A 27,959-nucleotide genomic window follows, 5' to 3' on the forward strand; every position below is an offset into this window, starting at 1 on the left:
TCTGCCAGCTGTGAATTTGAATTTGGGATTTGAATTGTGTCTCTGCAGCATTAGTCCGGGCCTTTGGATTACTAATCCAGTAACAGTACGACGTTACTGCATGATCCTCCGCTCCCAAATACACGCTAACCCTCCCCGCCACACTCCCCAAAGCCTTACACGTGAGAAATGAATACTTGGACAAAGCACTGGAGGACAGCACACACACTGGAAGTGTGTCCCAGCCAGTGAGCTCAGCAACATCAGAACAGGAGGAGACCTCAAGATCACAGCTCATCTGTACCTTAACGTCATCTTGCTCTTGTAACCCTTAATCCCTTTACCCAACAAAAAAATCTACCCACCTCAGTCTGGACATTTTCAATTGACCCCCGGCCTTGGCAGCTTGTCGGGAGACAGTTGCAGATTTCCACTGCCCTTTGTGTGAAGAGGTGCTTCCTGACATTGACAGAAGGGGAGGAGGGGAAGGAATTGGAGAGAAAAAAATCAAGCACGGGTCACTCAGTGTTGAGTATTGGGTCTCAGTTGAGACACCCCTTCATATGGTGCCAATGACACTTTCCTTTAGAGCTATGGTGTCACAAGGTGCTTTGTAGCCAATGCTGTACTTTTGAAGTGCAGTCACTGGAGTAATGTACGACACGTGCGGACAGCAAGATCCCACAAACAGCAATGTGATAACGATCAGCTTCTATTGGTTGAGGGATAACTATCAGTCCCAGGATACTCCACTGCTCTTCTCCCAATAGTGACCATTATGTCTACCTGAGACAGGGCCTCGGTTTAATGTCACACTGGAAAGATGGCATCTCCAACAGTGCGGCACTCCCTCAGTACTGACCTTCCGACAGTGCGGCACTCCCTCAGTACTGACCCTCCGACAGTGCAGCACTCCCTCAGAGCTGACCCTCCAACAGTGCGGCACTCCCTCAGTACTGACCTTCCGACAGTGCGGCACTCCCTCAGTACTGACCCTTCAACACTGCAGCACTCCCTCAGAGCTGACCCTCCAACAGTGCAGCGCTCCCTCAGTACTGACCCTCCGACAGTGCGGCACTCCCTCAGTACTGACCCTCCGCCAGTGCGGCACTCCCTCAGTACTGACCCTTCAACACTGCAGCACTCCCTCAGTACTGACCCTCCGACAGTGCAGCACTCCCTCAGGACTGACCCTCCGGCAGTGCAGCACTCCCTCAGTACTGACCCTCCGCCAGTGCGGCACTCCCTCAGTACTGACCCTTCAACACTGCAGCACTCCCTCAGTACTGACCCTCCGACAGTGCAGCACTCCCTCAGAGCTGACCCTCCAACAGTGCAGCACTCTCTCAGAGCTGAACCTCCAACACTCCAGTGCTCTCTCATTACTGACCTCCGACAGTGCAGCACTCCCTCAATCCTGAGCCTACGACAGTACAGCACTCCCTCTGTACTGACTCTCCACCAGTGCAATACTCACTCTGTACTGACCCTCTGACACTCTCTCAGTACTGACCCTCTGACAGTGCAGCACCCCCTCAGTGCTGACCCTCCAACAGTGCGGGGCTCCCTCAATATTGGCAATCGGAGTTTCAACCAAAATTTTTATGCTCTGTCTCGAGAGTGGGACTTGAACCCAAAACCTTCTAACTCAGGGAAGGAGCTGGTCACTGGGCCACAACTGACTCCAAACACTGTGTCTGTCTCAAAGGCAGATGGAGTTAAGACTTGCAAGCTGGTCTCCACTGGAACTCAGGGAAGAATAAAGCCAGAACCCAGGTGACTGCACTGTTCCACCCACACATAACAAAGAGAAACATACAGAACCTGAGTTTCTGCTGCTGTTGCCTCATTTGTATATCCTCGCCGGAATGTGGCTAGCCTACTTACCACAACACGGCGAAGGCTGTCGGCCGCCAAGGCCCATCACAAACCACCTAAACCCTCTGCCCCCTCACACTTTCTGCTCCTCGTATCCCAAATAGTACTGAAACCTCGCTGGAGAATTTAGTGCAGGGGCGAGATGGTGGGAAAGATACAGACAGGTTCACTGAGTGGGCAAAGCTGTGGAAGGTGGACTTCAATGTGGGGGAAATGTTGGACATCCATTCTGGACCCAAGAACGAGAGATCAGAGTATTTTCCAAATGGTGAGAAGTGAGGAACTGCAGGAGCAGAGAGATTTCCAGGGTTCCAAATATTAGCAGACACGTACAAAAAATGTAATTCAAAAGGCAGTTGGAATGTTAGCCTTTATCTGGAACACAAAGGGGTGGAAGTTATGTTACAGTTCATATAAAGTGCTGGTTAAACCCCATCGGGAGTAACTGTGTTCAGCTCCAGACCCCGCACCTCAGCAACAGGATACTGTCCTGGGAGAGGGTGCAGTGCAGATTCACCAGAATGATCCCGGGGATGAAAGGGTTAAATTCCGAGGACAGGTCGCACAGACTGGGCTTGTATTCCCTCGAGTGTAGAAGATTAAGGGGTTGATCTAATCGAGGGGTTTAAGATGATTAAAGGATTCGATCGGGTCGATAGAGAGAAACTATTTCCTCTGGTCGGGGGGGGAGTCCAGAACAAGGGGGCAGAACCTTAAAATTAGAGCCCGGGCCATTCAGGGGTGATGTCAGGAAGCATTTCTTCACACAAAGGGGAGTGGAAATCTGGAACTCTGTCTCCCCACCCCAACAAAAAGCTGTCCAGGCTAGGGGTCCAAACTGGGATGGATAGATTTTTGTTGGTAAGGGGATTATGGGTTACAGAACCAAGGCGGGGAGATGGAGTTCAGATACAGATCAGTCAAGATCTAACTGAATGGAGAAAGAGGTTCAAGGGGCTGAATTCCCTCCTCCTGTACAGGGAGGCCAATCCTGTGGTATCTCAACCAGGCTGCTATTTTTTTGTGCCTGAAGCCAGTCCCTGAGTGTCAGTCGGGGTACTGAGGACAAGGAGCAGCTGGTGGTGATGGGGGTGAGGGTTGTTATGTGGGGGATCATTTGGCGATGCATAACATTGTTATCGTCCCCAGTTCCTTTGGTTTGTAAAAAGGGGGAGAAATCCCAAAGTTACAGCTCCTGTTCGCTATTCCAGTGACTTCAGAGAAGGAGTTTGGGGATTTCAGGTGAGGACAAGAGCAGACTTGTTGTTGACGCCCTCTATGGTTGAATAGCCCGAGGACATTTGCAGGGTGCGTCAGGTGAGAACTCATTAACAACAACTTAATGCAGTAAAACATCCCCAAGGTGCTTCACAGGAGCATAAATCAGACAGAATTTGACCCCGAGCCACATAAGGAGATATTAGGGACAGGCGACCAAAAGCTCGGTCAAAGAGGTCGGTTTTTAAGGAGCGTCTTAAAGGAGGAAAGAGAGAGGCGGAGAGGTTTAGGGAGGGAATTCCAGAGCTTAGGGCCCCAGGCAGCTGAAGGCACGGCCGCCAATGGTGGAGCGATGGGAATCGGGGGATGGACAAGAGGTCGGAATTGGAGGGAGCGCAGAGATCTCGGAGAGTTGTAGGGGCTGGGGGAGGTTACAGAGATAGGGAGGGTTGTCGGGGCTGGAGGAGGTTACAGAGATAGGGAGGGTTGTAGGGGCTGGAGGAGGTTACAGAGATAGGGAGGGTTGTAGGGGCTGGAGGAGGTTACAGAGATGGGGAGGGTTGTAGGGGCTGGAGGAGGTTACAGAGATGGGGAGGGTTGTAGGGGCTGGAGGAGGTTACAAAGATGGGGAGGGTTGTAGGGGCTGGAGGAGGTTACAGAGATAGGGAGGGTTGTAGGGGCTGGAGGAGGTTACAGAGATGGGGAGGGTTGTAGGGGCTGGAGGAGGTTACAAAGATGGGGAGGGTTGTAGGGGCTGGAGGAGATTACAGAGATAGGGAGGGTTGTAGGGGCTGGAGGAGGTTACAGAGATGGGGAGGGTTGTAGGGGCTGGAGGAGGTTACAAAGATGGGGAGGGTTGTAGGGGCTGGAGGAGGTTACAGAGATGGGGAGGGTTGTAGGGGCTGGAGGAGGTTACAGAGATGTAGAGGGTTGTAGGGGCTGGAGGAGATTACAGAGATAGGGAGGGTTGTAGGGGCTGGAGGAGGTTACAGAGATAGGGAGGGTTGTAGGGGCTGGAGGAGGTTACAGAGATAGGGAGGGTTGTAGGGGCTGGAGGAGGTTACAGAGATAGGGAGGGTTGTAGGGGCTGGAGGAGGTTACAGAGATGTAGAGGGTTGTAGGGGCTGGAGGAGATTACAGAGATAGGGAGGGTTGTAGGGGCTGGAGGAGGTTACAGAGATGTAGAGGGTTGTAGGAGATTACAGAGATAGGGAGGATTGTAGGGGCTGGAGGAGATTACAGAGATAGGGAGGGTTGTAGGGGCTGGAGGAGATTACAGAGATAGGGAGGGTTGTAGGGGCTGGAGGAGGTTACAGAGATGTAGAGGGTTGTAGGGGCTGGAGGAGGTTACAGAGATGTAGAGGGTTATAGGGGCTGGAGGAGGTTACAGAGATGTAGAGGGTTGTAGGGGCTGGAGGAGGTTACAGAGATGTAGAGGGTTGTAGGGGCTGGAGGAGGTTACAGAGATGTAGAGGGTTGTAGGGGCTGGAGGAGGTTACAGAGATGTAGAGGGTTGTAGAGGCTGGAGGAGGTTACAGAGATGTAGAGGGTTGTAGGGGCTGGAGGAGGTTACAGAGATAGGGGCGGGGAGTTGCGAGGCCATGGAGGGATATGAACACAAGGATGAGAATTTTTAAACGCTGGCTTTGCAGTAAAGCAGGAAGGATGTTTATTGTTCGGTTTCATCTGTTGTTCAGCACAGCCTCATGGTGAGATTTCCCCTGGGGTATCACACACTGAAGGAAAGCCCCAGTGAGCTCCTGTCATCTCAGCCCAGTTCATGGTGGATTGCAGAGATCCGTCACATCAGAGAGCCCATCATTCAATGACAACCTGGCAGTCTCACTGCGAAATGTCACATTACGGTCGCTGCGACAAAAGAAAAGTGTCCTCCGATGATGGGACAGTTGTCAGGGACTTTTACTCTGACCTATCAGTCAGAAGGTTGTGAATTCGAGCCCCACTCCAGAGGCTTGAGCCCCATATTCCAGGCACTCCCGGTGCCTGTTCTGAGGCAGCGCCGCACTGTCGGAGGGTCAGTACTGAGGGAGCGCCGCACTGTCGGAGGGTCAGTACTGAGGGAGCGCCGCACTGTCGGAGGGTCGGTACTGAGGGAGTGCCGCACTGTCGGAGTGTCGGTACTGAGGGAGTGCCGCACTGTCGGAGGGTCCGTACTGAGGGAGTGCCGCACTGTCGGAGGGTCGGTACTGAGGGAGTGCCGCACTGTTAGAGGGTCCGTACTGAGGGAGTGCCGCACTGTCGGAGGGTCGGTACTGAGGGAGTGCCGCACTGTCGGAGGGTCAGTTCTGAGGGAGTGCCGCACTGTCGGAGGGTCAGTACTGATGGAGTGCCGCACTGTCGGAGGGTCAGTACTGATGGAGTGCCGCACCGTTGGAGGGTCAGTACTGAGGGAGTGCTGGACTGTCGGAGGGTCAGTACTGAGGGAGTGCTGCATTGCCAAGGGTCAGTACTGAGGGAGTGCCGCACTGTCGGAGGGTCAGTACTGAGGGAGCGCCGCACTGTCGGTTAGTCAGTCTGAGGGAGCGCCGCACTGTCGGTGAGTCAGCCCTGAGTGAGTGCTGCACTGTCGGAGGGTCAGTACTGAGGGAGCGCCGCACTGTCGGTGAGTCAGTCTGAGGGAGCGCCGCACTGTCGGTGAGTCAGCGCTGAGTGAGTGCCGCACTGTCGGTGAGTCAGTCTGAGGGAGCGCCGCACTGTCGGTGAGTCAGTCTGAGGGAGCGCCGCACTGTCGGTGAGTCAGCGCTGAGTGAGTGCTGCACTGTCGGAGGGTCAGTACTGAAGGAACGCTGCACTGTCGGTGAGTCAGCGCTGAGTGAGTGCTGCACTGTCGGAGGGTCAGTACTGAAGGAACGCTGCACTGTCGGTGAGTCAGCGCTGAGTGAGTGCTGCACTGTCGGAGGGTCAGTACTGAGGGAGCGCCGCACTGTCGGTGAGTCAGTACTGAGGGAGTGCCGCACTGTCGGTGAGTCAGCGCTGAGTGAGTGCTGCACTGTCGGAGGGTCAGTACTGAAGGAACGCTGCACTGTCGGAGGGTCAGTACTGAGGGAGTGCTGCATTGCCAAGGGTCAGTACTGAGGGAGTGCCGCACTGTTGGAGATATTAAACCAGTGTTGATGATGAAATCTTGTGATATTATTCAGACAGCAGGGGAGTTCTCCCCGGTGTCCTGGGGCCAATATTTATCCCTCAACCAACGTCACTAAAAACAGATCATCCGGGTCATTTATTTCATTGCTGTTTGTGGGATCTTGCTGTGTGCAGATTGGCTGCACCGTTTCTTACCTTTCAACAGTGACTACATGTAAAGGAATGTATTTATTGTCTGTAATGCACTTTGGGACTTTGGGAGATGGTGAAAGGCACTGTAGAATTGGGAGTCCATTTTGCTCTACACTGGATACATTTCTGTAACACAATGGGGCCTCTGGTTCTGAAAGGGTTACTGCAGTTGCCCAGGCAATGAAAATGGCACCTTATTTCTTGAAATAAAATACATTAATATTGACCTTTGTTCCATTCTAATCTGCTCTGCCGAGCAGACCGTTAGTGCAGTCCTGGAATCTGAGATAATCATTCACTAACGGATCAGAGAATGCCACGTTACAATGAAGCTGCCACTGTAATTAAGCAGGGGTAGGGCAGCCGGAAATGGTAGCATTACAGGCAATTCTGTTTGTTTTCAAATTTGATTTGAACCGGGACTGTCATTGTCCTTGTTCTCTCTCCACCTCACAGCTCAGATTGGGTACCGGTCCCACACACACTGACTCCCACTGGGGTACGGGTCCCACACACACTGACTCTCACTGGGGTACGGGTTCCACAGTCACTGACTCTCACTGGGGTACGTGTCCCACACACGCTGACTCTCACTGGGGTACGGGTCCCACACACACTGACTCTCACTGGGGTACGGGTCCCACACACACTGACTCTCACTGGGGTACGGGTCCCACACACACTGACTCTCACTGGGGTACGGGTTCCACACACACTGACTCCCACTGGGGTACGGGTCCCACACACACTGACTCTCACTTGGGTACGGATCCCACACACACTGACTCCCACTGTGGTACGGGTCCCACACACACTGACTCCCACTGGCGTACGGGTCCCACACACACTGACTCCCACTGTGGTACGGGTCCCACACACACTGACTCTCACTTGGGTACGGATCCCACACACACTGACTCCCACTGTGGTATCGGGTCCCACACACACTGACTCTCACTGGGGTACGGGTCCCACACACACTGACTCCCACTGGGGTACGGGTTCCACAGTCACTGACTCTCACTGGGGTACGGGTTCCACAGTCACTGACTCTCACTGGGGTACGGGTCCCACACACACTGACTCCCACTGGCGTACGGGTCCCACACACACTGACTCTCACTGGGGTACGGGTTCCACAGTCACTGACTCTCACTGGCGTACGGGTCCCACACACTCTGAATCACACTGGGGTACGGGTCCCACACACACTGAGTCTCACTGGGGTACGGGTTCCACAGTCACTGACTCTCACTGGGGTACGGGTCCCACAGTCACTGACTCTCACTGGGGTACGGGTCCCACACACACTGACTCTCACTGGGGTACGGGTTCCACAGTCACTGACTCTCACTGGGGTACGGGTCCCACAGTCACTGACTCTCACTGGGGTACGGGTCCCACACACACTGACTCTCACTGGGGTACGGGTTCCACAGTCACTGACTCTCACTGGGGTACGGGTTCCACAGTCACTGACTCTCACTGGGGTACGGGTTCCACAGTCACTGACTCTCACTGGCGTACGGGTCCCACACACACTGACTCCCACTGGGATAAATGGGGTGTTACATGTCCGGGAGCCAATGTAGGTCAGCAAGCACAGGGTGAGGTTGCGGTGGCTGAACGGGACTTGGGAGAGGGGACAGCAGAGTTTTGGAGGAACATGTGAAGTTACATACCAGCCAAGCACAGGGGCAGCAGCTTTCCCCTGCTGGTTGCAGCACAGCACACTGCCCGCATGACATGACCCTGCGAGAAAGTCCGGTTTGGAAGAGAACATACTGCAGGCGAGAGCACAAACTGGATCGACCGGTTTGAGGGCAGCCTGCACAGCATTCTGCAAAAATAAACACCAGTGTCTCTGTTTTCATACTGGCCCACGGTGTTTTGTTTTAGCTTGTTTTTTTAACATTTGCAGAGAAGTATGAGGACACTCTGCTAAATTCCAGCTCATTGCATAATCAGTAACTGCCTTCTTCAACACATCATTGGTGGGAATTCATTGTGCTGCAGATGATATATAAATTGCAGGGTTCTACACACCCCACCTTGCTAATTACGTGGCCAGGTATAACAGTATTGCAGTTACATGGGTGTGCGTTAACACGCTAATGGTGTTGGCAGTGCTTTACTAGGCAGCATTCTCTTGCTTCACAGTCTGAAAGATATGGGCTGTCGGAGGGTCAGTACTGAGGGAGTGCTGCACTGTCGGAGGGCAGCATGATCCAGGCCCTCCCTTTGAAAGATCTCTCCAACCAGTCCCACTCCCCCCCTGCTCTTTCCCCCACAGTCTGTAAATTTCTCCTTTTCAACTATTTATCCAATTCTCCTTTTGAAAGTTACTATTGAATCTGCTTCCACCGCCCTTTCAGGCAGCGCGTTCCAGAGCACAACAACTCACTGTGTAAAAAAATTCTCCTCATCTCCCCCTCTGGTTCTTTTCCCAATTCTCTTCAATCTGTGTCTCTCTGGTTACCGACCCTCCTGTCACCGGACACAGTTTCTCCTTATTTACTCCATCAAAACCCTTCCTGATTTTGAACGTCACGATTAAATCTCCCCCTTAACCTTCTCTGCTCTAAGGAGAACAAGCCCAGCTTCTCCCAGTCTCTCCACATTAACTGAAGTCCCTCAAATCTGGGATATTTGTAGTAAATTCTGGAGAACAGAAAAACAGGGGGCCATCAATCCAGGAGGGTCACCAAGAAATCCAATGGGGAATTCAGGAGAAAGTTCTTTCCCCAACAAGGGCAATTAGGGGGTGGGTAATAAATGCGGGCCCGGCCAGCGACGCCCACATCCAAAGAAAGGAATAAAAAAAAGGAATGTGGAACTCGCTATCACAGGGAGTGGTTGAGGTGAATAGTATCGATATATTTAAGGGGAAGCTGGATAAACACATGAGGGAGAAAGGAATAGAAGGATAGGGTGATAGGGTGAGATGGAGAGGGGGGGTAGGAGGAGGCTTGAGCGTAAGATGAATGCTGGCAAGGATTGGTTGGGCCGACTGGCCTGGTTCTGTGCTGTTTATTCTATGTAAATCTCTCCTTAACCTTCTCTGCTCTATCCATCTCAGCAACTCGACGCTAATGCATGAGAGGAAACAAACTCTGCATTACCTTTAAAATGATGAAGGGATTCGACAGAACAGAGAAATTACTTCCTCTGGTGAGAGGAGTCCAGAACCTTAAAATTCGAGCCAGGGCCGTTCAGGGGTGATGTCAGGAAACACTTCTTCACACAAAGGGGAGTGGAAATCGGGAACTCTCTCCCCCCAGAAAGCTGCTGAGGCCGGGGGGTCAATTGAGAATGTCAAAACTGAGATTGACAGATTTTTGTTGGGGATTAAGGGTTACAGAACAAAGATGGGCAGATGGATTTCAGTTGTAATTTATTGACCGAACAGGTTTGAGGGGCCGAATGGCACAGTTAGCACAGTGCCCCCGTCGGCTCGGGAGATGAACGATTTGCGAGGGTTCATCCTCACTAATGGCTGTCCGGTGCTGCAAATCAGAAATGCATGGACGTGGGCGTGATTGGACTTGACTACGATATACCGACCAGCCCAAACTGAGCTTCAGCTGCCTCCCAACACCTGCTCTCTGGGTTCACAGAGGAAGAGAGGGCCTGACTGCCAGCCCTGGTTCCCGACTGCCAGCCCTGGTTCCCGATCCCAGGAGAAGATAGTTGCCTTCAAGAGATAGAAAAGAAGGAAATACACGTTTCTCCAGCATCCGCAACAACCTCAGGACATCCCAGAGCCTTTCAAACCAACAAAGTACTTTCTGAAGTGTAGTCACTGTTGTAATGTAGGAAACGCAGCAGCCAATTTACACACAGCAAGATCCCACAAACAGCAATGTGATAATGACCCGGATCATCTGTTTTTAGTGATGTTGGTTGAGGGATAAATATTGTCCCCAGGACACCGGGGAGAACTCCCCTGCTCTTCTTCCAATAGTGGCCGTGGGATCTTTTACACCCACCCGAGAGGGCAGACGGGGGCCTCGGTTTAATGTCTCATCTGAAAGATGGCACCTCTGACAGTGCAGCACTCCCTCAGTACTGACCCTCCGACAGTGCAGCACTCCCTCAGTACTGACCTCCGACAGTGCGGCATTCCCTCAGTCCTGACCCTCCAACAGTGCAGAACTCCCTCAGTACTGACCCTCTGACAGTGCAGCACTCCCTCAGTACTGACCCCCAACAGTGCGGCACTCCCTCAGTACTGACCCCCGACAGTGCGGCATTCCCTCAGTACTGACCCTCCGACAGTGCAGCACTCCCTCAGTACTGACCCTCCAACAGTGCAGCGCTCCCTCAGTACTGACCCTCCAACAGTGCAGCACTCCCTCAGTACTGACCCCCGACAGTGCGGCATTCCCTCAGTACTGACCCTCCGACAGTGCGGCACTCCCTCAGTACTGACCCCCGACAGTGCGGCATTCCCTCAGTACTGACCCTCTGACAGTGCGGCATTCCCTCAGTACTGACCCTCTGACAGTGCAGCGCTCCCTCAGTACTGACCCCCGACAGTGCGGCATTCCCTCAGTACTGACCCTCTGACAGTGCGGCATTCCCTCAGTACTGACCATCTGACAGTGCAGCGCTCCCTCAGTACTGACCCCCGACAGTGCGGCACTCCCTCAGTACTGACCCTCCGACAGTGGAGCACTCCCTCAATACTGACTCTGGGAGTGTCGGCCTGGATTTTGGGTCTTCAATCTCTGGAGTGGGGCTCAATCACATGACCTTCCCACTGAGCCATGGCTGACACACACACACTTACAAACACTTACATTCTCTCACACATATTCTCTCTCACACACACACACTCACAAACACTTACATTCTCTCACACATGCACTCACACACATTCTCTCTCACACACACACACCCGCGCACAAACACACACACTCACAATCACACTCACAAACACACACACACACACTTACATTCTCTCACACATACACTCATAGACATTCACTCACTCACTCTCTCTCACTCACACTCACTCTCTCACACACACACACACACACACACTCACTCTCTCTCACTCACTCTCACTCTCTCACACACACACACACTCACAGACACTCACTCACTCACACACACACACTCACTCACTCTCTCTCACTCACACTCACTCTCTCACACACACACACTCACTCACTCTCTCTCACTCACACTCACTCACACACACACACTCACTCTCTCTCACTCACTCTCACTCTCTCACACACACACACTCACAGACACTCACTCTCTCACACACACACTCACTCACACACACTCACTCTCACTCTCTCACACACACACACACTCACAGACACTCACTCTCACACACACACACTCACTCACTCTCTCTCACTCACACACTCTCTCACACACACACACTCACTCACTCTCATTCACTCACACACTCTCACACACACACACACTCACTCACTCTCTCTCACTCACAGGACAGGTACAGCACGGGGGTTAGATACAGAGTAAAGCTCCCTCTACACTGTCCCATCAAACACTCCCAGGACAGGTACAGCACGGGGTTAGATACAGAGTAAAGCTCCCCCTACACTGTCCCCATCAAACACTCCCAGGACAGGTTCTGTACCGGGGTTAGATACAGAGTAAAGCTCCCTCTACACTGTCCCCATCAAACACTCCCAGGACAGGTACAGTACGGGGGTTAGATACAGAGTAAAGCTCCCCCTACACTGTCCCCATCAAACACTCGCAGGACAGGGACAGCACAGGGGTTAGATACAGAGTAAAGCTCCCTCTACACTGTCCCCCATCAAACAAAAAAAAAGAAAAAAAGAGAAAAAAAAAAACGGGAGTTAGATACAGAGTAAAACTCCCTCTAAACAAAAAACACACAAAAAAAACGGTGTTAGATACAGAGTAAAGCTCCCTCTACACTGTCCCCCATCAAACAAAAAAAAAGAAAAAAAGAGAAAAAAAAAAACGGGAGTTAGATACAGAGTAAAACTCCCTCTAAACAAAAAACACACAAAAAAAACGGTGTTAGATACAGAGTAAAGCACCCTCTACACTGCTTTAATTCTCCTTCCCACTCTGACCCCTCTCCCGTCTGCATCCTACAATGTTCCAATGAAGCCAGGAACAACCTCATCCTTTGGCACTTTACAGCCTTTCAAAATCAACTTCGAGTTCAACAAATTCAGATTATATTCACTGCCCGATTTTTGTGGACGGTGATGCTGGTAATGGGTCTGCTGTTGCCATTTACACCTCCCCTTAAACCCATCTCCTGTTTCTTTCCTTGTTCCATTACCATCTCCGTTCGTTTGCACCATCATCCCTTTTGTCATTTAATCTCTCCTTGCTTCCACCCTATCACAGACCTTCCCTTTTCCCCTACCCCTGACTCTGTACTCCACTCCTGTCACATGTCCCACTTCTCCCAGTTCTGATGAAGGGTCAGTGACCTGAAACAACGCTGCCTGACCTGCCGAGCATTTCCAGCATTTTCTGTTTTTATTTCAGATTTCCAGCATCTGCAGTATCACGCTTTCATTCACGATGTCTTTGAGTTTGGCAAGCTCTGTCAGGGAAGGAATAAATATGCTGCCAAAGTTAGACACAGGACACAGAGGCACGAAGGGATGAGGCTGACAAGACGTTTAATGGACCCTGGAGAAGCTGGGTTGTTCTCTTAGAGCAGTCAAGGTTAAGAGGAAATTTAACGCAGTTGTTCATATTGACAAGAGTTAGAGCAAATAAGGTGAATCTGTTTCATTGATGGAAGGGTACAGAATCAGAGGGACACAGATTGAAGATAATTGGGAAAAGAAACAGAGGGGGAGATGAGGAGAATTTTTTTTACACAGTGAGTTGTTGTGATCTGGAACGCGCTGCCTGAAAGGGCGGTGGAAGCAGATTCAATAGTAACTTTCAAAAGGGGAATTGGATAAATAGTTGAAAAGGAGAAATTTACAGGGCTGGGGGGGAAAGAGCAGGGGGGAGTGGGACTGATTGGAGAGATCTTTCACAGGCACAGGGGGCCGTACAGTCTCCTTCACTGCTGTACGACTCGATGGTTTTCTGATTTACAGGCAGAAACAGAAGAGGGGAGGTTAGGGGAATGGTTTTGGGAGTGAGCATGGGTGGCTGAAGGGTCTCCCAGCAGCTGGGAAGCATGGGCAAGACAGGGAGGGCAGCAGCACAGAAAGCCAGAGTGAGAGAGGCACAGGGAGCATTTCGAGACGGAAAGCAGAGGGAGGGTTCAGAGACAGGGAGGTGAGGCCAGAGACGGATTTGGAGATGCAGCTAGGGTATGGGTGGTTGTGAATGCTGCACTGTTAGAGGGTCAGTACTGAGGGAGTGCCGCACTGTCGGAGGGTCAGTACTGAGGGAGCGCCGCACTGTCGGAGGGTCAGTACTGAGGGAGTGCCGCACTGTCGGAGGGGCAGTACTGAGGGAGTGCCGCAATGTCAGAGGGTCAGTACTGAGGGAGTGCCGCACTGTCGGAGGGTCAGTACTGAGGGAGTGCCGCACTGTCGGAGGGTCAGTACTGAGGGAGTGCCGCACTGTCGGAGGGTCAGTACTGAGGGAGTGCCACACTGTCGGAGGGTCAGTACTGAGGGAGTGCCGCACTGTCGGAGGGTCAGTACTGAGGGAGTGCCACACTGTCGGAGGGTCAGTACTGACAGTGTGCCGCACTGTCGGAGGGTCAGTACTGAGGGAGTGCCGCACTGTCGGAGGGTCAGTACTGAGGGAGCGCCGCACTGTCAGAGGGTCAGTACAGAGGGAGTGCAGCACTGTCGGAGGGTCAGTACTGAGGGAGTGCCGCACTGTCGGAGGGTCAGTACTGAGGGAGCGCCGCACTGTCGGAGGGTCAGTACTGAGGGAGTGCCGCACTGTCGGAGGGTCAGTACTGACAGTGTGCCGCACTGTCGGAGGGTCAGTACTGAGGGAGTGCCGCACTGTCGGAGGGTCAGTACTGAGGGAGCGCCGCACTGTCAGAGGGTCAGTACAGAGGGAGTGCAGCACTGTCGGAGGGTCAGTACTGAGGGAGTGCCGCACTGTCGGAGGGTCAGTACTGAGGGAGCGCCGCACTGTCGGAGGGTCAGTACTGAGGGAGTGCCGCACTGTCGGAGGGGCAGTACTGAGGGAGTGCCGCACTGTCGGAGGGTCAGTACTGAGGGAGTGCCGCACTGTCGGAGGGTCAGTACTGAGGGAGTGCCGCACTGTCGGAGGGTCAGTACTGAGGGAGTGCCGCACTGTCGGAGGGTCAGTACTGAGGGAGTGCAGCACTGTCGGAGGGTCAGTACTGAGGGAGTGCCGCACTGTCGGAGGGTCAGTACTGAGGGAGTGCCGCACTGTCGGAGGGTCAGTACTGACAGTGTGCCACACTGTCGGAGGGTCAGTACTGAGGGAGTGCCGCACTGTCGGAGGGTCAGTACTGAGGGAGTGCCACACTGTCGGAGGGTCAGTACTGACAGTGTGCCGCACTGTCGGAGGGTCAGTACTGAGGGAGTGCCGCACTGTCGGAGGGTCAGTACTGAGGGAGCGCCGCACTGTCAGAGGGTCAGTACAGAGGGAGTGCCGCACTGTCGGAGGGTCAGTACTTAGAGAGTGCCGCACTGTCAGAGGGTCAGTACTGAGGGAGTGCCGCACTGTCGGAGGGTCAGTACTGAGGGAGTGCCGCACTGTCGGAGGGTCAGTACTGAGCGAGTACTGTACTGTCGGAGCGGCAGTACAGAGGAAGTGCCGCACTGTCGGAGAGTCACTACTGAGGGAGCGCCGCCCTGTCGGAGGGTCAGTACTGAGGGAGTGCCGCACTGTCGGAGGGTCAGTACTGAGGGAGTGCCACACTGTCGGAGGGTCAGTACTGAGGGAGTGCCGCACTGTCGGAGGGTCAGTACTGAGGGAGCGCCGCACTGTCGGAGGGTCAGTACTGAGGGAGCACCGCACTGTTAGAGGGTCAGACACTGGGAGCGCCGCACTGTCGGAGGGTCAGTACTGAGGGAGTGCTGCACTGTCGGAGGGTCAGTACTGAGGGAGTGCCGCACTGTCGGACAGTCAGTACTGAGGGAGTGCCGCACTGTCGGAGGGTCAGTACTGATGGACTCCCTCAGTACTGAACCCCGACAGTGCAGCACTCCCTCAGTACTGACCCCCCGACAGTGCGGCACTCCCTCAGTACTGACCCTCCGACAGTGCGGCACTCCCTCAGTACTGACCCCCCGACAGTGCGGCACTCCCTCAGTACTGACCCTCCGACAGTGCGGCACTCCCTCAGTACTGACCTTCCGACAGTGCAGCATTCACAACCACCCATACCCTAGCTGCATCTCCAAATCCGTCTCTGGCCTCACCTCCCTGTCTCTGAACCCTCCCTCTGCTGGGTAAATAAAACCCTATATATTTGGGCCGTTTAAAATTCCTTGCCTTTCATTGCAGCAGCTTATTCGGGAGCAGAGAGTGCAAGCGAGTGAGCAGCTGGGAAGGTCAGTTTCAGCTTAAACTTATTTTCCTTTTGTTTTCGGTGGACCAAGGGGCTGCTGGGTAAGTAAAACCCTATATATTTGGGCCGTTTCTGAACCCGAGACACTACACGGGTAGTGTCTCCCACCCGCCCTCCTCCTCTAACCAAAAAAAAGGACTCGGTAGTGTATAGATAAGGTAAGGCTTTTTCTACTTTGTTTTTTATCGTGTGATTGGTAAAAACTTTTCGTTCCTTTTTCATTTATCTAAGTTTCAGACTAAGTTAAGCTTAAGATTAAAAATGGCAGGAGATCTCAGACCCGTGTTATGCTCCTCTTGCTCAATGTGGGAGCTCAGGGACACGGCTGATGTCCCTGACTCCTTCACGTGCAGGAAGTGTGTCCAGCTGCAGCTCTTGTTAGACCGCATGACGGCTCTGGAGCTGCGGATGGACTCACTTTGGAGCATCTGCGATGCTGAGGAGGTCGTGGATAGCACGTTTAGCGAATTGGTCACACCGCAGATTAGGATTGCTGAGGGAGAAAGGGAATGGGTGACCAAAAGGCAGAGAAAGAGCAGGAAGGCAGCGCAGGTGTCCCCTGCGGTCATCTCCCTCCACAACAGGTATACCGTTTTGGATACTGTTGAGGGAGATGGCTCACCAGGGGAAGGCAGCAGTAGCCAGGATCATGGCACCGTGGCTGGCTCTGCTGTTCAGAAGGGCGGGAAAAAGAGTGGAAGGGCTATAGTCGTAGGGGATTCGATTGTAAGGGGAGTAGATAGGCGGTTCTGTGGTCGAAAACGAGACTCCCGAATGGTATGTTGCCTCCCAGCTGCACGGGTCAGGGATGTCTCAGATCGGCTGCAGAACATTCTGAAGGGGGAGGGTGAACAGCCAGCTGTCGTTGTGCACATAGGCACCAATGATATAGGTAAAAAACGGGATGAGGTCCTACAAGCAGAATTTAGGGAGTTAGGAGCCAAGTTAAAAAGTAGGACCTCAGAGGTAGTAATCTCAGGATTGCTACCAGTGCCACGTGATAGTCAGAGAAGAAATGAAAGAATAGTCAGAATGAATGCGTGGCTTGAGAGATGGTGCAGGAGGGAGGGGTTCAGATTTTTGGGACATTGGGACCGGTTCTGGGGGAGGTGGGACTATTACAAATTGGATGGTCTACACCTGGGCCGGACTGGAACCAATGTCCTTGGGGGTGCTTTTGCTAATGCTGTTGGGGAGGGTTTAAACTAATGTGGCAGGGGGATGGGAACCAAATGAGGTCAGTGGACAGTAAGGAGGTAGTAACTAAAGCCTGTAAGGAACTAGATAATGAAGTCAGCGTGACTAAGGGAAAGAGTAGGCAGGGAGCAGATGATGAAAGCAAAGGGAGTGGTGGTCTGAGGTGCATTTGTTTTAATGTAAGAAGTGTAATAGGTAAGGCAGATGAACTTAGGGCTTGGATTAGTACCTGGGAGTATGATGTTATTGCTATTACTGAGACTTGGTTGAGGAATGGGCATGATTGGCAACTAAATATCCCAGGATATCGATGCTTCAGGCGGGATAGAGAGGGAGGTAAAAGGGGTGGAGGAGTTGCATTACTGGTCAAAGAGAATATCACAGCTGTGCTGAAGGAGGGCACTATGGAGGACTCGAACAGTGAGGCAATATGGACAGAACTCAGAAATAGGAAGGGTGCAGTAACAATGTTGGGGCTGTACTACAGGCCTCCCAACAGCGAGCGTGAGATAGAGGTACAAATATGTAAACAGATTATGGAAAGATGTAGGAGCAACAGGGTGGTGGTGATAGGAGATTTTAATTTTCCCAACATTGACTGGGATTCACTTAGTGTTAGAGGTCTAGATGGAGCAGAATTTGTAAGGAGCATCCAGGAGGGTTTTCTAGAGCAGTATGTAAATAGTCCAACTCGGGAAGGGGCCATACTGGACCTGGTGTTGGGGAATGAGCCCGGCCAGGTGGTTGAAGTTTCAGTAGGGGACTACTTTGGGAATAGTGATCACAATTCCGTAAGTTTTAGAGTACTCATGGACAAAGACGAGAGTGGTCCTAAAGGGACAGTGCTAAATTGGGGGAAGGCCAACTATACCAAAATTCGGCAGGAGCTGGGGAATGTAGATTGGGAGCAGCTGTTTGAAGGTAAATCCACATGTGATATGTGGGAGGCTTTTAAAGAGAGGTTGATTAGCGTGCAGGAGAGACATGTTCCTGTGAAAATGAGGGATAGAAATGGCAAGATTAGGGAACCATGGATGACAGGTGAAATTGTGAGACTAGCTAAGAGGAAAAAGGAAGCATACATAAGGTCTAGGTGGCTGAAGAAAGACGAAGCTTTGAAAGAATATCGGGAATGTAGGACCAATCTGAAACGAGGAATTAAGAGTGCTAAAAGGGGTCATGAAATATCTTTAGCAAACAGGGTTAAGGAAAATCCCAAAGCCTTTTATTCATATATAAGGAGCAAGAGGGTAACTAGAGAAAGGATTGGCCCACTCAAGGACAAAGGAGGAAAGTTATGCGTGGAGTCAGAGAAAATGGGTGAGATTCTAAACGAGTACTTTGCATTGGTATTCACCGAGGAGAGGGACATGACGGATGTTGAGGTTAGGGACAGATGTTTGATTACTCTCGGTCAAGTCGGCATAAGGAGGGAGGAAGTGTTGGGTATTCTAAAAGGCATTAAGGTGGACAAGTCCCCAGGTTCGGATGGAATCTATCCCAGGTTGCTGTGGGAAGCGAGAGAGGAAATAGCTGGGGCCTTAACAGATATCTTTGCAACATCCTTAAACACGGGTGAGGTCCCGGAGGACTGGAGAATTGCTAATGTTGTCCCCTTGTTTAAGAAGGGTAGCAGGGATAATCCAGGTAATTATAGACCGGTGAGCCTGACGTCAGTGGTAGGGAAGCTGCTGGAAAAGATACTGAGGGATAGGATCTATTCCCATCTGGAAGAAAATGGACTTATCAGTGATAGGCAACATGGTTTTGTGCAGGGAAGGTCATGTCTTACCAACTTAATAGAATTCTTTGAGGAAGTGACAAAGTTGATTGATGAGGGAAGGGCTGTAGATGTCATATACATGGACTTCAGTAAGGCGTTTGATAAGGTTCCCCATGGTAGGCTGATGGAGAAAGTGAAGGTGCATGGGGTCCAGGGTGTATTAGCTAGATGGATAAAGAACTGGCTGGGCAACAGGAGACAGAGAGTAGCAGTGGAAGGGAGTTTCTCAAAATGGAGACGTGTAACCAGTGGTGTTCCACAGGGATCCGTGCTGGGACCACTGTTGTTTGTGATATACATAAATGATTTGGAGGAAAGTATAGGTGGTCTGATTAGCAAGTTTGCAGACGACACTAAGATTGGTGGAGTAGCAGATATTGAAGGGGACTGTCAGAGAATACAACAGAATATAGATAGATTGGAGAGTTGGGCAGAGAAATGGCAGATGGATTTCAATCAGGGCAAATGCGAGGTGATGCATTTTGGAAGATCCAATTCAAGAGTGAACTATACAGTAAATGGAAAAGTCCTGGGGAAAATTGATGTACAGAGAGATTTGGGTGTTCAGGTCCATTGTTCCCTGAAGGTGGCAACGCAGGTCAATAGAGTGGTCAAGAAGGCATACGGCATGCTTTCCTTCATCGGACGGGGTACTGAGTACAAGAGTTGGCAGGTCATGTTACAGTTGTATAGGACTTTGGTTCGGCCACATTTGGAATACTGCGTACAGTTCTGGTCGCCACATTACCAAAAGGATGTGGATGCTTTGGAGAGGGTGCAGAGGAGGTTCACCAGGATGTTGCCTGGTATGGAGGGCGCTAGCTATGAAGAGAGGTTGAGTAGATTAGGATTATTTTCATTAGAAAGACGGAGGTTGAGGGGGGACCTGATTGAGGTGTACAAAATCATGAGAGGTATAGACAGGGTGGATAGCAAGAAGCTTTTTCCCAGAGTGGGGGATTCAATTACTAGGGGACACGAGTTCAAAGTGAAAGGGGAAAAGTTTAGGGGGGATATGCGTGGAAAGTTCTTTATGCAGAGGGTGGTGGGTGCCTGGAACGCGTTGCCAGCGGAGGTGGTAGACGCGGGCACGATAGCGTCTTTTAAGATGTATCTAGACAGATACATGAATGGGCAGGAAGTAAAGAGATACAGACCCTTAGAAAATAGGTGTCATGTTTAGATAGAGGATCTGGATCGGCGTAGGCTTGGAGGGCCGCAGGGCCTGTTCCTGTGCTGTAATTTTCTTTGTTCTTTGTTCTTTGAGTGCTGCACTGTCGGAGGGTCAGTACTGAGGGAGTGCCGCACTGTCGGGGGGTCAGTACTGAGGGAGCGCCGCACTGTCGGAGGGTCAGTACTGAGGGAGTGCTGCACTGTCGGGGGGTCAGTACTGAGGGAGTGCCGCACTGTCGGGGGGTCAGTACTGAGGGAGCGCCGCACTGTCGGAGGGTCAGTACTGAGGGAGCGCCGCACTGTCGGAGGGGCAGTACTGATGGAGTGCTGCACTGTCGGAGGGGCTGTACTGTTGGAGCGCCGTACTGTCGGAGGGTCAGTACTGTGGGAGTGCTGCACTGTCAGAGGTGCCATCTTTCAGATGAGACATTAAACCGAGGCCCCGTCTGCCCTCTCGGGCGGATGCAAAAGATCCCACGGAAGATGGGCAGGGGAGTTCTCCCCGGTGCCTTCAAGCAACATGGCGAAAAACAGATGATCTGGCTCATTACAGCACTGCCTATTTTGGGATCTTGCTGTGCACCGATTTACTGCTGCGATTCCCACGTTGCAACAGTGACTACACTTCAAAAGTACCACAGCCGTTGTAAAGTGCTTTGGGAGGGCCTGAGCACTGTGGGTGTGCCTGCACCCCAAGGACTGCAGCGGTTCAAGAAGGTGGCTCACCACCACCTTCTCAAAGGTAATTAGGGATGGGCAACAAATGCGATGCCCACATCCCACGAACAAATGATAAAAAAAGATCATGAAAGGTGCTGCAGAGAAGCATGTTGCCTGCTTTCTTTCAACGGGCTACCCATTGGGAATTCCCCTTAACTGACACTGGTTGCAGGTTGGATGGAGCCAGTAGCCACATAAACTGGCACAATGTACCTGCAGTACAGGTACGGCAGCAGCTGCACAGCCAGCGGCTTGGCAGGCGGCCATGCTTATTCAATAAAGAGTCACGCCTTCTGCTGCAGGCACTGCCGGTGGTGGTAATGGACTGCTCTGCACGCAACCTCTCCTCCTTCGCCTCCTACTAGGCACCCTGCAAACGCTGGGGCAGGCGCAGTGGGGCAGCGGTGGGGGGGGGGGGGGTGGGGGGAGGGGCCGTGGGGCAGGGGGCAGGCAGCAGGGGCACAACCACCTTGTCAGCACCTCCAATGATGTGGCAGCCGCGCAGGATTGGCGTCGAGCCCGCTCGCCCCAGAAGTGAGCTGATAAACCCACGTGCCCGTTCTGTCACCAACGCCGACTCGTGACGTGACGGCTGCCTGCAGAAACGTTTCCGCCACCTCCGCACGTCCCGAAGCGCCTGACAATGCTTTTGAAATGTACTCGCTGCTGTGATGCACGCAACCACACCGGCCGATTTTGGCACAGCAAGACTCCACAAACACGAGTGGACCAGATCGTGTGGAGAGAGAAACAAGAGTTAACGTCTCAGCTCCGATGAAGGGTCACTGACCTGAGAAGGTAACTCTGTTTATCTCTCTCCACAGATGCTGCCAGACCTGCTGAGTATTTCCAGCACGTTCTGTCTTTATTTCAGATTTCCAGCATCTGCAGTATTTTGCTTTTATTATTATGGATCATGTCACCTGGTGTCGAATGCTGCTGGAGTGAGGCTCCAACCCACAACCTTCTGACTCAGGTGTTGTGCCATGAGATTACATCCACAGTGTGGTCACTCTTGTCATGTAGGAAACACCGCAGCCAATTTACACACAGCAAGATCCCACAAACAGCAATGTGATAATGACCCAGATCATCTGTTTTCAGTGCTGTTGGTTGAGGGATAAATATTGTCCCCAGGACACCGGAGAGAACTCCCCTGCTCTTCTTCCAATAGTGGCCGTGGGATCTTTCACAACAGTTCATTTTTTCCAGTCCACTGCACCTACATTCTGTCCACGCACACCAGGTTCCAGTTTCAGCAGGCTATTCGACTATAGGGGACTTCACCGGTGAGCCCAATGCCTTTCCTCGCTCAGCATGCACTTTGCTTAAAGGGGTCAATCGAAGCAGGACGAGGAGAGGGAAAACTGGCCAGTTTTGCTTTCCATTTCCTTGCACCTCCTGCTCCCAATCTATTTGGGGACTGAGGCCCTCTCCCGCCCCTCACCACTCACCTGCCGTCCCACCTGAGCGAAGATCAGTGCCTTCCCGCTGAGAATTGAACTGTTGACCCACCTGATCAACTGCTGCATTTACACAGGTGAGGTGACTGGTAAAAGAACCAGAGGGGGAGATGAGGAGATTTTTTTTTTACACAGTGAGTTGCTGTGATCTGGAACGCTGCCTGAAAGGGCGGTGGAAGCAGATTCAATAGTAACTTTCAAAAGGGGAATTGGATAAATAGTTGAAAAGGAGAAATTTACAGAACTGTGGGGGAAAGAGCAGGGGGGGAGTGGGACTGATTGGAGAGATCTTTCAGAGAGCTGGCACAGGCTCAACGGGCTGAATGGTCTCCATCATTCCATGGTTCTATGCATTTAAGCATCAAAAGGGGAGGTGGTGGTGTCGTGGCAATATGACGAGACTAATAATCCAGAGCTCAGGGGACATGAGTTCACATCCCACCAGAATAGATAGTGAATTTGAATTCAAAGAATTAAAAAAAATCTAGAAAGTAAAAAGCTAGTCTAAAGGTGACCATGAAACCAGTGTCAATTTTTGTTTAAAAACCCATCTGGTTCATTAATGTCCTCCAGGGAAGGAAATCTGCTGTCCTTACCTGGTCTGGCCTACATGTGACTCCAGATCCACAGGAATGTGGTTGACTCTGACATGCCCTCTGAAATGGCCGAGCAAGACACTCGGTTCAAGGGGAATAAGGGATGGGCAATAAATTTTGGCCCAGCCAACAGCACCCACAAAAAAAAAAACAAATTAAAAAAAGACCTTTTTTTAAGGACCCTGAAAGGGAGCGACTGGCGTATTGTTCCAGTTTGGGTGGGGTGCAACCAAAACTCCCTGAGGGAACGGAGCCAGTCCTGGCTCACTTTCTGAGTTGTTACCAATGACATTCCAGGAAACAGCTCCCCAGTTTCTTTCACAGTGCAGCTGTGTCACAACATGTCGGCTGGCTCAGATCCAAAACTTGTTCTGGAAGCTGGTCCCGAATCTAGCCGTGAGGTTGTTCTTTTGGAGTGGGCAGAGGGTAGGGAGGCGAGCTCCCTCCTGGATTGTAAATTGTACTGTTTGCAGCCTCCGTTTCTGGGTTGCTGGCCTCAGCGCGCAGTGGCATGTCGCTCATGTGGCTGGGGGCACTGAATGGCACAGCAATCCCTTGTGGTTGAGGCTCCACACCCTCTGGCTCATGCTGCATACCGTTCTGCAGCTCACGCCATGTCCCACCCACATTCCACTCGGTGCTGGGAGGACCGGTTGCGAAGCAGTATCTTTGTCATTGTGCCAACCGTGGCCCGGTGGGTTTCCCCCACCCTTCTTCACTAAGAGGGTCATGGGTTAATAGCCTACACTCCGGATACTTGAGGGAGCGCTGTGCTGTCGGAGGGGCAGTACTGAGGGAGTGCCGCACTGTCGGAGGGGCAGTACTGAGGGAGTGCCGCACTGTCAGAGGGTCAGTACTGAGGGAGTGCCGCACTGTCAGAGGGTCAGTACTGAGGGAGTGCCGCACTGTCAGAGGGTCAGTGCTGAGGGAGTGCCGCACTGTCAGAGGGTCAGTACTGAGGGAGTGCCGCACTGTCAGAGGGTCAGTGCTGAGGGAGTGCCGCACTGTCGGAGGGTCAGTACTGAGGGAGTGCCGCACTGTCGGAGGGTCAGTACTGAGGGAGTGCCGCACTGTCAGAGGGTCAGTGCTGAGGGAGTACCACACTGTCGGAGGGGCAGTACTGAGGGAGTGCCGCACTGTCGGAGGGTCAGTACTGAGGGAGTGCCGCACTGTCGGAGGGTCAGTACTGAGGGAGTGCCGCACTGTCGGAGGGTCAGTACTGAGGGAGCGCCGCACTGTCGGAGGGTCAGTACTCAGGGAGTGCCGCACTGTCGGAGGGTCAGTACTGAGGGAGTGCCGCACTGTCGGAGGGTCAGTACTGAGGGAGTGCCGCACTGTCAGAAAGTCAGTACTGAGGGAGTGCCGCACTGTCGGAGGGGCAGTACTGAGGGAGCACCGCACTGTCGGAGGGGCAGTACTGAGGGAGCGCCGCACTGTCGGAGGGTCCGTACTGAGGGAGCGAAGCGCTGTCGGAGGGGCAGTACTGAGGGAGTACCGCACTGTCGGAGGGGCAGTATTGAGGGAGCACCGCACTGTCGGAGGGGCAGTACTGAGGGAGTGCTGCACTGTCAGAGGGGCAGTACTGAGGGAGCACCGCACTGTCGGAGGGGCAGTATTGAGGGAGCGCCGCACTGTCGGAGGGGTAGTACTGAGGGAGTGCTGCACTGTCGGAGGGTCAGTACTGAGTGAGTGCTGCACTGTCAGAGGGTCAGTACTGAGGGAGTGCTGCACTGTCGGAGGGTCAGTACTGAGGGAGCACGGCACTGTTAGAGAGTCAGTATTGAGGGAGCACCGCACTGTCAGAGGGGCAGTACTGAGGGAGCACTGCACTGTCGGAGGGGCAGTACTGAGGGAGTACCACATTGTCGGAGGGGCAGTACTGAGGGAGTGCCGCACTGTCGGAGGGTCAGGACTGAGGGAGTGCCGCACTGTCAGAGGGTCAGTGCTGAGGGAGTACCACACTGTCGGAGGGGCAGTACTGAGGGAGTGCCGCACTGTCGGAGGGTCAGTACTGAGGGAGTGCCTCACTGTCGGAGGGTCAGTACTGAGGGAGTGCCGCACTGTCGGAGGGTCAGTACTGAGGGAGTGCCGCACTGTCGGAGGGTCAGTACTGAGGGAGCACCGCACTGTCGGAGGGTCAGTACTGAGGGAGTGCCGCACTGTCAGAAAGTCAGTACTGAGGGAGTGCCGCACTGTCGGAGGGGCAGTACTGAGGGAGCACCGCACTGTCGGAGGGGCAGTACTGAGGGAGCGCCGCACTGTCGGAGGGTCCGTACTGAGGGAGCGAAGCGCTGTCGGAGGGGCAGTACTGAGGGAGTACCGCACTGTCGGAGGGGCAGTATTGAGGGAGCACCGCACTGTCGGAGGGGCAGTACTGAGGGAGTGCTGCACTGTCAGAGGGGCAGTACTGAGGGAGCACCGCACTGTCGGAGGGGCAGTATTGAGGGAGCGCCGCACTGTCGGAGGGGTAGTACTGAGGGAGTGCTGCACTGTCGGAGGGTCAGTACTGAGTGAGTGCTGCACTGTCAGAGGGTCAGTACTGAGGGAGTGCTGCACTGTCGGAGGGTCAGTACTGAGGGAGCACGGCACTGTTAGAGATTCAGTATTGAGGGAGCACCGCACTGTCAGAGGGGCAGTACTGAGGGAGCACTGCACTGTCGGAGGGGCAGTACTGAGGGAGTACCACATTGTCGGAGGGGTAGTACTGAGGGAGTGCTGCACTGTCAGAGGGTCAGCACTGAGGGAGTGCCGCACTGTCGGAGGGTCAGTACTGAGGGAGTGCCGCACTGTCGGAGGGTCAGTACTGAGGGAGTGCTGCACTGTCGGAGGGGCAGTACTGAGGGACTGCTTCACTTTCAGAGGGTCAGTACTGAGGGAGTGCCGCACTGTCGGAGGGTCAGTACTGAGGGAGCGCCGCACTGTTGGAGGGTCAATACTGAGGGAGTGCTGCACTGTCGGAGGGTCAGTACTGAGGGACTGCCGCACTGTCGGAGGGTCAGTACTGAGGGAGTGCCGCACTGCCGGAGGGTCAGTACTGAGGGAGGGCTGCACTGTCGGAGGGTCAGTACTGAGGGAGCGCTGCACTGTCGGAGGGTCAGTACTGAGGGAGTGCTGCACTGTCGGAGGGTCAGTACTGAGGGAGTGCTGCACTGTTGGAGGGTCAGTACTGAGGGAGCGCCGCTCTGTCAGAGGGTCAGTACTGAAGGAGTGCTGCACTGTCGGAGGTTCAGTACTGAGGGAGTGCTGCACTGTCGGAGGGTCAGTACTGAGGGAGTGCCGCACTGTCGGAGGGTCAGTACTGAGGGAGTGCTGCACTGTCGGAGGGTTAGTACTGAGGGAGTGCCACACTGTCGGAGGTTCAGTACTGAGGGAGCGCCGCTCTGTCAGAGGGTCAGTACTGAGGGAGTGCTGCACTGTCGGAGGGTCAGTACTGAGGGAGCGCCGCACTGTCGGAGGGTCAGTACTGAGGGAGTGCCGCACTGTTGGAGGGTCAGTACTGAGGGAGCGCCGCACTGTCGGAGGGTCAGTACTGAGGGAGTGCCGCACTGTTGGAGGGTCAGTACTGAGGGAGTGCCGCACTATCCGAGGGTCAGTACTGAGGGAGCGCCGCACTGTCGGAGGGTCAGTACTGAGAGAGCGCCGCTTTGTCAGAGGGTCAGTACTGAGGGAGTGCTGCACTGTCGGAGGGTCAGTACTGAGGGAGCGCCGCACTGTCGGAGGGTCAGTACTGAGGGAGTGCTGCACTGTCGGAGGGTCAGTACTGAGGGAGCGCCGCTCTGTCAGAGGGTCAGTACTGAGGGAGTGCTGCACTGTCGGAGGGTCAGTACTGAGGGAGCGCCGCTCTGTCAGAGGGTCAGTACTGAGGGAGTGCTGCACTGTCGGAGGGTCAGTACTGAGAGAGCGCCGCTCTGTCAGAGAGTCAGTACTGAGCGAGCGCCGCTCTGTCAGAGGGTCAGTACTGAGGGAGTGCTGCACTGTCGGAGGGTCAGTACTGAGGGAGTGCTGCACTGTCGGAGGGTCAGTACTGAGAGAGCGCCGCTCTGTCAGAGAGTCAGTACTGAGCGAGCGCCGCTCTGTCAGAGGGTCAGTACTGAGGGAGTGCTGCACTGTCGGAGGGTCAGTACTGAGGGAGTGCTGCACTGTCAAAGGGTCAGTACTGAGGGAGTGCTGCACTGTCGGAGGGTCAGTACTGAGAGAGCGCCGCTCTGTCAGAGAGTCAGTACTGAGCGAGCGCCGCTCTGTCAGAGGGTCAGTACTGAGGGAGTGCTGCACTGTCGGAGGGTCAGTACTGAGGGAGTGCTGCACTGTCAGAGGGTCAGTACTGAGAGAGCGCCGCTCTGTCAGAGGGTCAGTACTGAGGGAGTGCTGCACTGTCGGAGAGGCTGTACTCTGTGTCTCCAGAGATGCCGCCAGACCTGTTGAGTATTTCCAGCCCCTTTCTGTTATTAACTGTTTGCTTCTCATTGCTGTGTGTGGGATCTTGCTGTGCACAAAATGCTGCCACATTTCCTACATTACAACAGTGACTACGTTTCAAAAGAACTTCACTGACTGCAGAGCGCTTTGAGATGTCGGTGGTCATGAGAAGCACTATAGAGATGCAAGTCTATTTCTTTCCAATAGAATCATACAGCACAGCAGGAGGCCCTTCTACCCATGTGCCTGTGCTGGCTCTTTGAAAGAGCTATTCAATTCGTTCCCATACCCACCACACCCAACTCCATTCCCGTAACCCTGCAATTTATTATTACTCTGCCAAATAAGTGGCCATGATAAATGTCAATCACACCACCCAAGTCCACGTTAAAATTATCATCGATACTTGGACAATGCAATAGCTTAGTGTGCGAGTCAGGAAGTACGGCTTTAATGGTCTGTTCCAAAAATCACTGCAGAACTTCCCAGTTAAATTGAGCTTACTTAAGTGGATGAGAGCCAGTCGCTTAACAACAGAAAAGATTCCCGTCTCTCCAGCTCCTTTCCCCACCTCAGGATGTCCCAAAGCCCCTCACAGCCAATGGAGTACTTTTTTTTTCTGAAGTGTAGTCACTGTTGTAATGTAGGAAACGCAGCAGCCAATTTACGCACAGCAAGATCCCACAAACAGCCATGTGATAATGACCCGGATCACCTGTTTTTAGTGATGTTGGTTG

At 53.1% G+C, this 27,959-nt stretch overlaps 1 long non-coding RNA gene across 1 annotated transcript in view; it reads right to left on the bottom strand.

Moving 5' to 3' along the window:
- Positions 1 to 350: 350 nt before the first annotated feature.
- LOC137355874 (uncharacterized) overlaps positions 351 to 27,959 on the bottom strand; it is a 72,511-nt gene continuing 44,902 nt past the window's right edge. Inside the window, exon 3 of the long non-coding RNA XR_010970972.1 lies at positions 351 to 438. This is a non-coding gene — a long non-coding RNA (uncharacterized lncRNA). The remainder of the gene's footprint in view (positions 439 to 27,959) is intronic.

This window comes from Heterodontus francisci, chromosome 44, assembly GCF_036365525.1.
Source record: "Heterodontus francisci isolate sHetFra1 chromosome 44, sHetFra1.hap1, whole genome shotgun sequence".
NCBI classification, from domain to species: domain Eukaryota; kingdom Metazoa; phylum Chordata; class Chondrichthyes; order Heterodontiformes; family Heterodontidae; genus Heterodontus; species Heterodontus francisci.